Source organism: Coptis chinensis, chromosome 9 (assembly GCF_015680905.1).
Source record: "Coptis chinensis isolate HL-2020 chromosome 9, ASM1568090v1, whole genome shotgun sequence".
Lineage (NCBI taxonomy): Eukaryota > Viridiplantae > Streptophyta > Magnoliopsida > Ranunculales > Ranunculaceae > Coptis > Coptis chinensis.
Window position 1 is genome coordinate 16,721,075 of NC_141464.1, and position 17,247 is coordinate 16,738,321.

Here is a 17,247-nt window from a genome sequence, read left to right on the forward strand (position 1 = left end):
ATTAAAAGAGATTTGTGTGGGTGGTAATCTCTCATGTTAGTGAAGTCATGATCAGAGATGACTTGGTATTCACTAGGGATCAAGAAAAGCGATTCGATGACTAAACTAATAGCCAATCGAATCGTGTGGTGGATTGCCCCTCTCTATATCTTTCTCTTATCAATTTAATTCATTGTTTTAGCATCATAATTTACTTTTTTTATAGCATATTACTCTCATCATTAGTGATTACTTATTTTATATATTTATTCATTAAGTGTTTGAGAAGCAAGAGTGGAACGACCCCGTGACTCATCTATGCTATAGATTATGTTATAAGAGTAAATTAAAATTAAGTATTGATAACATTAGAAGTGGTAGCAAAACTATTGTTTTTAATTAGATCAAACGGCGCCGCTGCCGGGGAATACTAGATGAAATCGAGGAAGATTTCATTTGACTCTTTTGCAACCTTTCTTTGCCACCTCGCGAGTCCCATCCTATTGACATCTATTCATCCTTGACACAGCCACTGCCATTTTAAGTTCATGTAAGATAAGAATTAAATTTGTTGAATCTAAAGGGCAAAACCCCATTCTCAACCCACCTACCCTTTTAATATTTCGTTCTTGTTTTTCGCATTTTCATTAATTTCTTACTGGATATTCTTACTGTGATTTTTTTAGACCCCGATTGGGGAATACAACTAAAGAAAAGTTGTCCAGACATAAATAGAAGTCATCTGTCAAAAGTTCAATTTCATTGGTTAAAATTAGGGGATGCCCGCACTCCTATTTGCCTTACACAGAGCGCGCCCCGCCCTCCCTTGTGACTGCGGAGTCACAATGAAAAACACTGCAGTAAAAATATTTGTAATTTTTAGAAAATTCTTAATTTTGCAGGCATAATCCTTAAGGTGTTATTGATTTACTGGAATATTTTTAGATTTTTCCTATTTGTTTTACCTAGTGAACTAATACCATCTTTATAGTGCTGCATTTCAGCTTTAAAACCATAAGTTTCTGAAAAAATAGACGAGTAGGGTTACTGAGGCAGTTCCAAAAATTCTAATATTTTATAGGAGTATTTATCAAAAGTTAAGAGTTTTCAGTAAAAATTTGAAGAGTTTTTGACTTGTTTTGACCACCTAACTAGTGGATTGTTTTCAGTGTGTTTCTGCAGTTTTGCAACACTTAATTTCTAGAACAACATCCGATAAGTAGGGTTTGTAGAATTCCAATTTCTCTAAAATTTTAACAGGAACACACATGATGAGTCAGGAGTCTCCACTAAAATTTGGCGATTTTTTACTCTGTTTTGATTGGTTAACCATTCGTTTGTTTGTATTATGTACCGAAAACTGTTTCACAAAATTTGCAGGGCAGTAGAAGGACTTGTATGCCCATCCACTACAGTATTTCATAATAATTTTTTTTCATACTATATGGTGTCTAGAAAACTTAAAGGATTGTGGTTATTTAATTAAGGAACATGCACGCACGGACAATCTCTCTCAATTCTTAAGCGGCCTGGCCATTGGTTTGGAAAGATTTTAGTAGTGAAATTAGTACATCACCACATCCAATACTTGTATAAGTGTTCCAGTAACAAAATACATGCTTCAAGACTGTTGAAGGCGCAATTTATCCACATAGGAAGGACGCTTCAGGTAACACCTCTTTACATCTTTGTATTTGCTGTAAGAGGACTAATTTCTAGTAATAATCAGACTGTTTTGCATGCTTAAAAAGGTTGTTTGCATATTAGACTTCAATTTGTATGAGATTAAAATCTAGTATGCATAAACCTGTTTTATTTGTTTACCATAGACGCAATACCACACGCCTATCTAGAAATTCACACACCACATCTATAGCAATGACTCAAGAGACAGAGAGACCTCTCTCTAATTTTTACAAGGCTTTGAATGATGGACTTGACTCCTGCATAATTCTTGCAGATATTACGGGAGATTATAGAATCCCCCCTAATATCTTTAACTTACTACCTATTTTTCATGGCTTAGACCATGAGAAATCCTATCACCACTTACGTAGGATACAACAAGTACTAACCACCTTCCATCATCCCTGAAGTAGGTCCTGAACAAATAAAACTTAGGGTGTTTCCTTTCACCCTAGCTGACAAAGCGGCTGCTGCTTGGCTAACATCACAAAAACCAAACTCTGTGGACACATGGGAGAAACTAGTTGGGTTATTCATGTAACAATTCTACCCACCAAAACCCTTATGAATCTTTTTCAGAGGCTTGGAGTCGTTTTACGGATCTCCTATTTGAATGTCCACACCACAACCTTTAGAAAGACACACTTGTTCATGTTTTCTTCAAAGGTCTTTCACAATACCACAAGGAAACTCTAGACATCATGAATGAAGAAAATTTCTTAAGTAAAAGTGCATCTGATGGGTATATCTACTTAGAAGATCAATCACTAAGAGGAGCAACTGGGGAGGTTATGAGTACTCCCGCTCTAATACTTGTTCATCAACAGCTAAGGCAACCAACATAGTTGAGGCTACACCTAAACCTGAGTCAATATCTCCGATTGAATCCCTCTCTCGAAAAGTCGATGCCCTCTTTGTTTACAAACAAGAACCGAAACCCAATCCGGTCATGAACAAAACACTAGTCCATGTAATGTTTGTTTTAATCCCAACCATACCAATTCCTTTTGTCCTTTACTCTACGATTCACCTCTACCACAACCCGTAGATAATTACTCTTTCACCAACCCTAACACACAATGGATGCAAAACACTAATTATAATCAATAACAACAACTTACACCTCCATGCTTTAATTATCAAAATGTTAGGCCTACTACAAACTTCCACCAACTTAACCAACATCTAGGACAAGGAGATTTAGGTGACCAGAATAGAGGTTTAGTGCCCATGACCCAGAATTATCAACATCTAAACATGAATACTCAACAAGCCTTAGTTACAGTCACTCCTCCTATGGCCACTAACCTAGCTAAACCATCTACAGTGGAAGTAGTAGTGACTTTGCTGTAACAACAAAATTAAATTATGTAACAAAACTCTAACTTGATGAAAGATGAACATGATCAAAACACTAACATGCTACAACACACGATACAAATGATGTAGTCTTTGTGCCAAAAGGTTATTCATATGTCTCCTAACCAAAATAATAACCAAACAGGCGTATTTCTAGGTCAAGCAGTGCCTAATCCTAAGTATACAAACACTACTTCCGAAGTAAACAATATTCAATGTAATGGTAATATAACCATAGGGAAACTACAGGCAGTCACTACCCTTCGTTCAAGTAGAGTAGTTATAAGAGCCCAAAACTATAGTTTAAACCCTTTAATAGTATTTCTATTTAGTCAATTATGTTATTAATAATATAGGTTTATCACTAATTACATGTTTTTGAGTATTTCAGGCTTTGGAGTTGAATAAATGACAATTCGTTACTAATTAGGCACTAAAAGGATTAAAAAAAGCCCAAGTCAACACTGTTAAGTGAAAGTCAAACCAAATTAAAGAGTTGGAGAAAAGTCAACAGAACTTCAAAAGGCCATATCTTTGGACTCAGGCCTCGGAATTAGGCCCATTTTATATCAAAGTGACCGACTCAGAAAGATCTTTCCAATGGTCTAGTCCTTAACTAGATCAGAGTAGTATAAGTTGGTGAATATTCATGCTACTGTAACACGACCAAAATTGGAAGTTTTGGATTTAACCAATTGGGTTATGGACTTGATTTATGGGTCCATAACCTAACCTAAAAGCCCATGCATGAAATTGTAACCTAACCCTCTCCTATATAAAGAAAGTTAAGACTAAAACAAAGATTGGCTACTCCCACTTTAGTTTAATATAGTTTAGGGTTCTCTCTCTCTCTCTCTTTTTGTAGTTTAGTTTAGGTTAGAATAATTTAGTTTGTAGCATCCATTAAATCCTTCAATAAAAACCTTTATTTAATATTCAATTATTGTCTCTTTAATTTAATGTCTTCATCTTATTGTTTTGATATTGTTCATCCAATGAAGCAAGGCTAAAACCTCCATTAGAAAGGTTAAAGAAGTCATGTGAGGATGATTGCTTGTTAGAATAGTTGTTATTTAGAATATAATTTCAAGTTCATTATTTTGAGTGTTTAGAGATAAACCTCATAATGATGAACTAGAGTTTAGAGCCACCATCAAAGAGATTTGTGGTGAAGCTAAACTCTTATGCTAGAGGAACCTTGATTCAAGAGGACTTGGTATTCACTAGGGATCAATATTCGATTCGATGACTAACTAATAGCCAATCGAATTGCATAGTGGAATTTCCCCTCTCTAATTATTCTTCTCATCATTATAAACACTGTTTTAGCTTCTTAAAATTACTGTTTTCATATTATTATAATTACTCTCATCATTGTTCCTTTTGTTTGATTAGTTTAATTCTATTTATGTCATGATAGTTTATGAGTGGAACAAATCCGTACTCTTTATATATTTCATAATGAATTGAGAGTAGGAATATTGATTTAAGAACTTATTTAGTTAATTGATTATTTGTGTTTATGCATAGATAGTTAGTTAACATAAATTTGTAAATATCAAATGGCGCCGCATAGATAGATAGTTAGTTAAATGTAAAACGGTAGCTTTACCTACGCATAAGCAACGAAACTCAAACACAAGTAAAACTAAAACAATTTTACTGCTTAATGTTATCAAAGTTTTGTACTCTCGATGCTATTGCAATAAGTTGGAATAGAGAATTCATTCCACTCCTAGTTCTTTAGAATTCACATTAACTAAGATTATCAGTTCTATCAAAGTCCATGAGAGTAATGATGGAAATTATACTAATCAAGATGTGATAATTCAAAATACGAAAATACTAAATTGACTATAAGATAATGAATTAGGGGGATTAGATTCCACCTTAATTCGACTTAATCAACTAACGAGGAATTGTCGTAATCCGAATTATAATGCTTCCGCATAACAATTGGGTGTTTCTAATCCCTAATTGTTCATGGTAATCTCTACCAACTAACAACTAGCATGTGAAGTAATCAAACCCATTCTCATGGTGAACTAATTACTTTCTAGAATGGAATAGAATATTACGAACTATTCTACACTAATAACAATCAAGTTTTCATCAAGGCTTCTTCAAACCCCTCTAATGGAGGTTTTAGCCTTGAATCATTATACTATCATTTATATATAAACAATAACACATAGAACAACCCATTATTAAATAAATGATTAAACTTATAAATCTAATTGAACAATAATAATAATGATTCCAAATGAATTAAAGCAAGATTTAAAACTAATTTAGAACTAAGATGATGATTAACTGATTATCAATGGAGACAAACTAATTATGAATTTAAGACAACTAAAACTAAATAAGAATTGAATCAATAAACTAACTTGAAATTAAAAACTAATAATTTATTATAAAACTAAATATGATCCTAAATAATATTCATTCTTTGTTCTAACTAATCTATTGGAATGGAAAAAAAACTAGATCTAAACTAAGTTATTGGATAATGGCTAAGTAAAAAAAACTAGATGCTTAAGAGCTAAGTATTGTGTCTTCAAATGGAGGAGACAAGATCCACTTTTTCGTGCATGGGCTGAGGAGCTATGTTTTGGGCTGAAAAATCGAGCCCAAAACCCAATTTCTTCAGTCCACAGAGGCCTTTTCAGCTAGATTTGACTTCAACAGCCTTTTCATCTACTTTTGCTCCTCTGATTGGTTCACAGGTTTGACCATTAGAAAGCTCGTTCTGAGCCGGTCATTTTGACATAATGTAGGTCCAATTCCGAGCTCTAAGTCCCAAGATGCTTCTTTCGAAAGTTCTGCTGACTTTTGTATACTATTTCTGCCCGCTTTGACTTTGACTTTTTAGCTTTGACCGGGTTTTAAATGGGCTTTTTATCCTTGGATCTTGGCCAACGAACTTCTTAACAACCAACCCTTACTCCATTATCTCACAAAAGGGAGCATTTCTGCATATATTCGACTCCAATACCTGAAATACATAAGAACACGATAACAGTACTAACTCTTACTTATTAATCACATCATTGGTCTAAAAGTAATATTGTTAAAGGGGTTAAAACTATAGTTTTGGGCTCTTATCAAACCACCCCCAAACAGCATTTTGCTTGTCCTCAAGCAAATATGAGAAATTATAATAAGTGACCAAAAATGGAGTTCTAACTAATCTCGTTTCGATGAGTGCGATTGCATTGACCATATGTAACAAGGCCTTAAACCACTAGGAATTCCATAGTGGATGAGTTATAGCCTTATGAGAGTTTTCCAGTGAAGGTACTCACAAACTTCATCTATACTACAATGACTAACAAATAAAACTATTGTTTCCTTATTTATGTCTCAATGATCTATACATCTCACTAGCAATGAATACAGAATAAGCAAGTTGAAACCTAAGCTAATATATATATATAATAATTAATTATCTACGAATAAACATATATACAATGAGTAATACTATGAAATGCATTAACAGGTCAATTTCTGAAACTTTGGAATATCGTCCTTAAGTAGGTCCTCACATAAATGTCAAGACAAAAACACTCTGATTTTTCCGCTCAAGTTTTGCTACTCTAGTGTGTAGTGGGCACACTACTAAAAGAAGGGCTTTTTGTATCACTTAATTTTTTTGTCTAGTGTCACTTACTATAAAAAAGTGACACACGGAGTTTTGATGTGTCATTTTTTTATGGAATGATGGTTGATGTGTTGCTTCTAGGAAAAGTGACACAATTAATTTTATTTTTTGTGTCCCATTATTTGAACGTGAGACTAGTGGTTTGACTTGTTGTGTCACTTCTGGGTGTAAAAACATCGAAAAAACAATTAACAAATTATCGAAATAAATAAGCGACACTACTAATTGCTTATGCCACGAAATTGAAAGTCGTGATTTGGGCCAAAAAGAATTAACTTACTAAACCTAAAAGGAAAAGAAAAGAACACTTAGGATTAAAAAAAAAAAAAAACTCTGTCTCGCAAAAACGCTGAAGAGACCTCACCGTTATTCCACCCAAGAGATCATGACATTTGAAAGCATGTCAAAGCATGGGCAGGGGCCTCGTCTTTTGGGACAATTCCCAACTGGCCGTGTTGAGGAATTCATACATGCTCGGGGAATATGCTATTTTGATTTCTAATTTTGAGTCGTTTTCGGGAGGAAATTGTAGAATGTTTATAGCCATTCTTAAATTGACATCATTACGGTTATGTATTCTATTGGAATTTGAGACATTATCAGCACTGACTTGCGTGACGTAGAAATATCTGCTTTGATAGCAACCAAACTTAGGGAGTTCCATGATCTTCACATGCCCGGTCCAAAAAATGTAATGCTTTGGAACAGATTGAGGTACACATTTGTTCCCCGGAAGCTTAAGCTCCTGTCAGTATTAAATTTTTGAAGTTGAATGATCCGTTTCTTGTTTCCTCCAGAAATTAGTTGAGAGCATCTAAGCGGTTATGTTCCCTCGACGAAGTGAAACTGTGAAAGCATTTAAGTTGGATGCCATAGAGATGGAAATTTCTAGATTGGAAAAGGAGTTATCAGGGGAAAACCAAAGCATAGGATTTTGTCATAACGACTTACAATATGGGAATATCATGATGGACGAAGAGACTAGAGTAGTAACTATCATTGTAAGTTCCTATACTCAAATTGTTAATTGTGCACATAGACACGTTATCTCACAGTCAACATTGTTCAATCCATGGTTTTTCTTATGATGGTTTTGTGAGAGTAAGAAATTTTTATATTTGTTATATAGTTTTGTATTAAAAAGGAGTTGTAAGAGAATAATCAAGTTCGCTTTACCATGAGCATGTCTGTTGGACATGAGAAAGTTCAAATGTTCCTATTGGACTCTGTAGAATCTCTTATCTCTAGAACTCTATAAATATATAAACTGCTAGATATTCCACATGCCATAAACTTAGATATATTGTAGAAAGCTTCCACAACATATCTATAAAGAAACTCTCGGTAGAAAACATCTAAGGAACAATCTAGTTCTTGGGTCAAATTATGGGCCTATATCTAGGGAATTTATGGTTAAACCATTGGGCTGTAGATATCCCGCCCTTCGGTTTTCTGTTTGCAGTTAAAAATGGAAGGTAAATCAATTTAAAGTTCAATATGTTACCAATTCTTTATTCTTTACAGGACTACGAGTATTCGTGTTACAATCCCATAGTGTTTGATCTTGCAAATCACTTCTGTGAAATGGCGGTAGATTATCATTCTGAAACACCTCATGTTCTTGATTATGATAAATACCCGGGTCAGTTGAGAAAAATATGTTATTTAGATGCTTCCTTTCTAAAATGCTAAAGCTATATTATGCATGCATGCACCATAAAACGTTTCACTCCAACCATAACTAATTACTTCCAGTCGTTATGGGTTGCTTATTCAACAGGTTTAGAGGAGCGTGAAATATTTGTGCGTGCATATCTGAATTCTTCAGGTTAGTCGACTATGTTCTGCTATTGCATGTCGCTACCAGATATACAAGTAGGCCCTTCCTATTGTTCGTGTTTATGAACTAAACACGAACAATAGGAAGGGCACATTACAATTTTATTTAAAACATGGTTATTCACTTGTGGGAATTCTTGCCTAAGGATATGTTGGAAGTATTGTTGCAGTTATTAGCTGATAATCCCAAGCCTGAGCTCAAACTATCCCGAAATCAAGTCAAAGGCCTTATTTTCCTCTACATTATTTCTATTTTTCTTTGCATTATTTTTCAAACTTTCACCATTTATATTTGAAAACTGATTATTATATGGAGAAATGCTAAGGAGCCACCCCCCTTTAAAAAGTTATGTCTAATGCTCGGCCCTAGATGGCGTTGTTTTCTTTGCTTGGGAATCCAGTCAACCACATAACCTTTTCTTTTGAATGTTTACCAAAGTTCCTCATAGAAAAGTGCACTCTCATGTTGTTACTATCTCAAAATTCTCCTGATCTCAAAAGAGGTAGCACTTGGAAGTTAGAAGTCTATCTCCAACTTTTCAGTAACTTATTTTCCTCCCCTTGGCCGGGTGCATGTTTTTATTTACATCAGCTGCTCCTAAAGGACTTTTATTAATACATTGTATTTGTCATTAGGACCTATTAGCCGGTGGGACTGATACCACAACAATCACAATAGAATGGGCAATGTCAGAAGTATTGAAACAACCACAAATTTATAAACAAGTAACTGCAGAGTTGGATAAGGTGATTGGTAGAAATAGATGGGTGGAGGAGAAAGACATCCCAAACCTTCCGTATTTAAAATGTATAGTAAAAGAGATGATGAGAATGCACCCACTGGCACCAATCTTGGAGAGAATCTTGGTTTATTTATGGACTTGCAAACATTTGGGGATAGAGTTTTGAGGAAACTGTGTTTCTCTCATGTTGTTCATAGTATTCGGCGTATGAATATGAAACATAAAAATGATGCTAAGAATCGTGCACTTCATAATATAATATTTTCCATGCTACAGGTTTGTATTGTAATACCTTTTTGTGAATTTATACGGAGTTTAATACTTACTTCTTAGGACTAAATTTTGATAATTGTGTTTCAATAATCAGAATGAGGATGAAAGGAAAGCTAAAAGAGCACTTGTTGTACTTTGTGATCTTCACCATAGAAGGGTTTGGTTTGATGAGAGAACTGCAAATGCAATATCCACAGCGTGTTTTCACTCGTCTTCCAGGTTTAGTTTTCTTAATGTCTTTTGGAGGTATGGCTGTATAATGAATAATTTGGACATAAGTTTGATATCTGAATTGCTCAAGATTATGATTTCTGGTCTGCCTTTCCTTCTCGGATTTGAACGGATTGAAGAAGGAGATGGTAGTGATGACTCAGGTGATGAAGACGATATGACTCCTTAAAACCCTCAAGTTATTATCAGTAGGGAGGCTGGGTACAAGGTATTCTCTTAGTCTTCAATGCTCTAGATTCTTCTTTGTGTTTTTCTTTACTTCACTATGCTATTTTATTTGTGAGAGAGCTTCGACATTTCAGATTTTGGGACCCCCCTCTCTCTTTCAAATTTTATTTGTGGTTGTATATACGACATTTTCATCCTTGAATCAATTACTTTTGGGCTCATTTCACCATTTCAGTAGATTAATTATTACTTGTTGTGTGGCGTATTTTAGTTCCTTATTTCACCTTTTGCTTTCCTCCGAGGGCTTAGTGAAAAATTATGTTATTTTGACCATTGTCAATCGAGTGAATAAATTGAAGATTTACTGTCATATGCTACTATAAGGTAAACGGTAAAGTTCCAAAAATATCCTAGTACAATTGCACAACTCTTTGTACCTATTTACCTTTTTAAACTTTATAAATATAGTTAATAACACATAAGCATAAGTTGGCAACCATGATTCTAAACTTTTATGTATTACTCCAAAATTTTACTTAAAATATTTAGTTTGTTGATTTCTTTACTTAAAACTGGCCACTGGGTATTAGGGCTGCAGTTATTTTTTTGTTGGAATTTGAAGTTGGCATGATTGGCTGAAACCATGTAGAATCCTGCATTCCTTTTTATATACTCTATAGGCTCTTTTCCCTTATTTCATATCTGTTTACATCCTATATTACTTTTCCATATATCATTCCTTTCAAGTTTAATATTCAGTAAGAGAAGCAAAAGGTTGGTTTAAAAGTAAGTCGCAAGTTGTATGCTGTGTCTTGTTTTTGTTTAACCGGACCTATCAATGCTTTTGCCTGACTACTATCAATGCTTTCATCTATCTATGTCCATGAGAGACTGTTATCCTTCGAAAAACAAGTATTAATCTGCATTTGGATAGATTGTGTTTGTTTGCAGCCCGATCTTTCTGATTTTCATGTGGGTCCTGGTTGGAAGGAGTCCAAAAATAAGTTACCGATGTCATCTTGGCATGCTAACAAAGAAGACTTTTTTTAAGATTCATATCGAGTTAGTTACTTATGGCTACAAAATTAATCAAATTATTTGTGTTGTGTTATCAAGTGAAGCAATTTATGACATTTTCTCTTCAAGTCTCTAAACACCCATAAGTTCCTTAACCTTTGTTCTTGTCTTGGATTTTAGGCACATCACAAGGGCACGAGTGCCAGCAAGAAGAAAAAGCAAGCTAAATTACAGCGTGCAGTTCGCACCATGAAAAGGCGTCATGTAGTTTTTTATTTTTATTTTTTTTAATTTATTTTCATTTTTTTGGTATTGGAATGACTTATTTTGTTGGGAGTCAAACTGGATAATAGATACTAGGTTTGATCAATGAAATCAATAGAAGTTAATTGTTTTGAATGTTGTTTCTTTTTTCTTGAGTGGATGTTGTTTCCATATCATAAAGCAGGTTAAAGTGATTTTGGTTGTGATGTTTTAATAAATGCATGTGGATGTTGTTTATGTCATAAAGCAGGTTAATGGGATTTTGGTTATGACGTATATGATGTAGGTTGAGAAATGAATACGATCGAATACAAAAATGGAAAATGTTTTAAAAAACAATTATTTTCATTTGTTTCACTTTTGGAAAAAGTGACACAACTGACCACTCTTATGTGTCACTTTTGACGTACTTGTGTCTCGCTCTGGTCCAAAAGTGACACAACTAGTATACTTAATGTGTCATTTCTGACGTACTTGTGTCTCGCTCTGGTCCAAAAGTGATATAACTAGTATACTTAATGTGTCATTTCTGACGTACTTGTGTCTCGCTCTGGTCCAAAAGTGACACAACTAGTATACTTAATGTGTCATTTTTGACGTACTTATGTCTCGCTTTGGTCCAAAAGTGACACAACTAGTATACTTAATGTGTCACTTTTGACTTACTTATGTCTTGCTCTAGGCCAAAAGTGACACAACTAGTGTACTTAATGTGTCACTTTTAACGTACTTATGTCTCGCTCTGGGCCAAAAGTGACACAACTAGTGTACTTAATGTGTCACTTTTAACATACTTATGTCTCGCTCTGGTCCAAAAGTGACACAACTAGTGTACTTAATGTGTCACTTTTGATGTACTTATGTCTCACACTGGTCCAAAAGTGACACAAATAGTATACTTAATGTGTCACCTTTGACAAAATTATGTCCCACTCTGGTCCAAAACTAATACAACTAGTGTCACTTTTGACAAAGCACTGTGATACTCTTTCTTAAAAGTGACACAAGAGGCTATTCTTAAGTGTCACTTTTATTAACAAAAAGTGACACATTTAGTAAGGCTTTTGTGTTACTTTTGGTAAAACTTTATGTGTCGGGGGCCTTATAGGTCACTTTAGAATTAGTTTCAAAAGTGACACAAGTGACTTCTTGTGTCACTTAAAAGTGACATTGACACAAAAAGCCCTTCTTTTAGTAGTGCCATACAATCTCAATGACACACAAGGAGCCGAAGTCGATCAAACACATCTGCCACTTATTATCACACTAATCTATTCCTAATTGAGCTAGAGGTCTTTATTAGGTGTTGCGGGGATTAGGTGATGGTTTAAGAATGAAGAAAATGAATATTCAAAAAGAACCAGTCTGAGATAATAGAGTCTTCATATTCTGTAACTAGAGAAAACCTTGTTCTTTTGCTTCTACACTTTGTTTCCATCCTTAGCCATTTTTTTCTTTTTCTTTGGCTTTTGACTCCTTTAATTCTGTTTTTGGAGTCCTTTAATTCCAACAGATCAAAGCAAGCGCGTGGCTTGTCCCGACTCCTTTTTTGTCCGTCGGGTAATTTTGTTTTCGGAGTTCTTTATTTTTATTTATTTATTTATTTACTTTTATTTGGATGGAAACTTTCTTTTCTTATTTGAAGCGACTAACAAATTCTTGATTTCAAAGGTCTTTCCCTTTTATATTCTTCATCTCTATTCTCAGACTCGTTCTAAAATGGGTAGGTTGATTATATATATATTTTTCTCTTTTTGTAAAAGGGTAAAGGATTTGCGGTTTATGAAAGGCTCAGAGGGGCGACTAGCGGAAAATAATTAATAGGTTTGAATTTTTGGCTATATCGATCCAAAGAGGGCCTAAATTCTTGCTTAGGATATGGTATAGTGATCAAGCAAGTGGACGTGTGATTTCTCTATCCAGAATTTACTTCTCTCTTGTGTCATTCTCAAATGTTTCACTCCTATAAGGCTTTAGGCTATATTCTCACAGGATTTGTAGAATAAGTACTTTAGCCTAGATTTCAGAAACTTACTGCCAATACAACATAGATACTCATGCAATATGTTTATAGAAAGATGCAAAGATTATTACCTACATATTAACCTAAGTTTCTAAAAACTATTCTAACGCAAAAGCTAACGTGAAACTTCTAGATTATTAAGAGCATAGAGAAAGAAATAATACCAATAATCCTAAGTGTATAGCATAAACTTTTTAATTATATTTTTCAATTTTTGAAATTTTTGCTAGAAAACAAGTCCATATTGTACATATCTATATCCTAACAGATGCCTTAATTACACGTGTTTCTATGCCACCCCCAAACAAGAAGCATGCTTTGTCCTCAAAGTATTGAAATAAAAATGGTAGAAAAATACCATGGAAACGCGTGAAATTTTGGAACATCTGCAAAACAAGGTTAAAACATACTAATATAGATAAAGAAAAACAGACGCAACTCTATATGAGTTTCACCCATTATGGGGATAACAAGAATTAATTTGCTTGGGACATAAGCAGACACTAACTGAAACTAAAAACTTACCTTATCTCTAGTATTTAAGCATCATCCTCCTCCTCTTCTATAAAGAAATGAGGTTCCTTCGCATCTTTCCACGCCATGATGATTTGCCAGGCTTCACGCCATCTATCATCTACGATCACTAACCTGTTAAGCGCCACTTGATTGGATGGGGTGTAAGGTGCAACCTGATGAGGTTGTATCCTCCACCCTTGCCAAGTCATTGCACAGAAAGATCGAATAATACAATTGGTGGGTCTCATAATGTCAACCCCAACCCAATTCATGAAGCGGGCACAAAAAATAGGGAAGAAACATAGCATAATACGACAAACTAAAACAGGCATAAGAAGGTACTTATGCCTCATGCTATGGGCTCGTGTTAAACTAGACATTAGGGTCTGGGGAATATCATAGAGTATACGTCCCCCAGCTAAAGTAAAGAAAATATCACAAGTTTCGTCATTCACAGAAGAATAACGCCATTCCCTTCTAATGTTTAGCATGATCCAAAACATAACAGTGCCCACGTTCATGGACAGGCTACCAAGGGCGACGTTATATTCCCTATGGTCCTCTATCCTAAAGATTCCTGCCCCGTAATGCTCATGAAAATCCTCATAGTTATAAAGGTACATATTATCGACCAAATAGGCCTGTGAGTCTTGTATTTCAGCGGGCATAGCAAGTGCAAGAACAAAGGCTAGCAAGAACCTGATAACTTCCATTGGTTCATCCTCCATGGTGATGGAGAACACTTGTTCTCCATCCGGTCTATAAAAGAACTTACAATTATCATAAAAATAAGATGTAAGTACTGGATAATAATGTTCATCAGGTCTTACCATTAGCGGTTCCCAGCCTATGTGTATGATCACCTCGCAAAACCAAGCACCATAGGTGTCGCTTCCGAACAAATTTTCAAAAGACTGCTCCGGTATGATTGTAGGAGATGTCATCACAATAAATACACTCTAGAAGTGTTGCAAACAACCCTAGAACAACTCACAAAAAATTAGAAATTTCTGGGACTACGAAGGTCAAGGCGTGGGTTGCGCTTAAAAATGGACTTGGTAGGGCACGAGTCGCGCTCAGGTCCAATTCGAGTTACAGTGTTTTCAGTGCAGGGTGCACTCCAAAATGGGGTGTGTTGAGCACAGGGCGCTCTCCGTGTGTGAAAAGTAGGATGAAGTGAAAAAAAAAATAAAAGGAAAAATGTAGAGGTTCAGGGTGAGAGATGAAAGTGAGATGTGTGGGTTTTGTGTGTAGAATGAATCAAGTATATATAGGGTTTTAGTTTCTAAAACAAATTAACAAGTTGCCAAAAAATTTAAGGCAATTGTCGGAAACAAAATATTTTCAAAACCTAAAACGGAAACAACCCAGATTCATTATTCCAAAACCAACCTAATATCCTTTAGATTGAATTTAGAATATCAACTTCCTAACTCATTGAAATTTCATCCTACCACAATATCTAATCATAGCCACACCAATAATAGCAACATTCTCGACCAACTCATTGCAAAATTACTTCTAAAATGGTGGATCAGATAAAAGCAATGCTAAAAATAATAATACCACCTCCAAACAATTCAGGAAGGTGGGATTTACGCAAAAATCATCGCATGCTTAGACAAAACCCAAGTTAAATTAAAATTAAAATTAAAATAACAATTAACTACAGAATTCAAATTTAACAACTTAACATCCAATCTACTAAAAACAATACAAACAACATCTTAGGAAATTTGTTTTAAACGTGTCTCTTTTAAAGTTAGATTCCCGAGACTTCATCTCTAACATATGTATATAATGAACATGCAGTTTACCATATATCAACAACCAAAATAGTTGTGGATCTTTCCATAAATAAATAACATGGAATGCACCCCCAAACAGAATCAAGCACTAATATTTTCTATGACGTAACTTAGTGAAATGAAACCGAAGTCTGATAGACCTAAGACATAACCGAGCATGCACCTTCTTCTTCATCTTTGAACGAAAAGGTGTCCAAGTGAATGATTGTTAGAAAATAGATGTTTGTGGAAGATATGTTAGATACGTATAAATTTTAGAAGGAAAGAATAGAAAAACTGAGAATTTAGAATGAAAGTGTCAAGTAAGAACTGTCTCAATTCTAAAAATGAAGGTGTCAAGTGCCTTTCCCTTGGGAATTATTTTCGTATTAGGAGGATTTAGAAAATCATTAAGCATAGAAGAAGCAAGAGGGTCAAGTGCAAACTCAAGGTTCCTTTGGAAAGGTGGAAGGTGGGGAATATTGGTGATGGAAGATGAATGAGTGACAAGATGATGTGAGGTGGATGAATGGGGCTCAGCTAGAGCTATCAGGTCTAGATCATCAGAAGCCTTGAGATATGCAAGACATTCCTCAATAGGTGGGTCAAAAGAATCACGGGGAAAGAGGGTGAAAAATTCATCTTCCATCATAGCGTTAAGGGATGAATGGATGTTGACAGGGAGGGACTCGCGAGGTGGCAAGGAAGAGTTGCAAAAGAGTCGAAGGAAATTTTCTTCGACTTCCAGGGAGTTCTCGTCAAAGTTAGAACTTCCAAAGAAAAGGAATTTGTGCATCTGATTATCAGAAAACGTGGTTTTGAAATAATCTTAAGCTAAGCTCTCAATCATGCTAACCTCTCCATCCAAAATTATATCTGGGAACTATTTCATCGTTTTAAAAACATTTACCTTAATAGAAAGATGGCCAAAAGACATGGACAACGAACCATCGTGGCAGTTTATGAGCGCGTTGGCAGTAGGCAAGAAAGGACGCCCTAAAATGATCCCCTAAAATGATCGAAACAGAGTCGTTAGTAACTTCTGTATCGAGGATAACAAAATCAGTAGGATAGTAGAAATCATGAACCTTAACAAGCACGTTTTCAACCACCCCCTTAGGATACTTAATAGACCGATCAGCTAATTGCAACGTCATTTTAGTAGGTTGCATCTCTTATAGACCTATTTGTTTATATAAATAATAAGGGAGTAAGTTAACACTCGCCCCCAGGTCTAATAGTATGGTCGTCGTGTGGGAATCTCCTAAGGTGCATTGTACAGTAGGACAACCAGGGTCCTTGTACTTAACGATTCCATTATGTTCGGTTAAAGTTGGAAACTGTTAAGTTAGAATGACGTCTTTAGGAATATTTGTCTTACGCCTAGTAGTGCACAACTCTTTGAGAAACTTAACATGGTGAGATAACTTTTTAATCGCTTCGAGAAAAGGTAGGTTTATCGTTAGATTTTTAAAAAACTCCCTAATCTCATCAAAATTTGTATCCTTGTTCAACATAGCTAATATCTGGGGAAACGGTGGTTTCTCTCTATATTTAGCATATGGATCAACAGGATATTTACCTTGGCTTTTTGTTTCTTAGGTTGTGGTTTAACTGGTACCTCTACTGGGGTAGGATCTTTAGTTATTACTTCGGTATCTAGTAAAATATCCAGTGTAGGGACTACTGGTGGGGTAA

At 35.1% G+C, this 17,247-nt stretch overlaps 1 pseudogene across 1 annotated transcript; it reads left to right on the forward strand.

Moving 5' to 3' along the window:
- The first annotated feature begins 7,073 nt into the window (after positions 1-7,073).
- On the forward strand, positions 7,074-9,735 carry LOC147475038 (putative choline kinase 2; annotated as a pseudogene). Its single transcript, XR_015208547.1, has 6 exons — positions 7,074-7,169; positions 7,284-7,402; positions 7,486-7,689; positions 8,213-8,330; positions 8,469-8,516; positions 9,638-9,735. The product of XR_015208547.1 is annotated as a putative choline kinase 2 (transcript).
- The last annotated feature ends 7,512 nt before the right edge of the window (positions 9,736-17,247 follow it).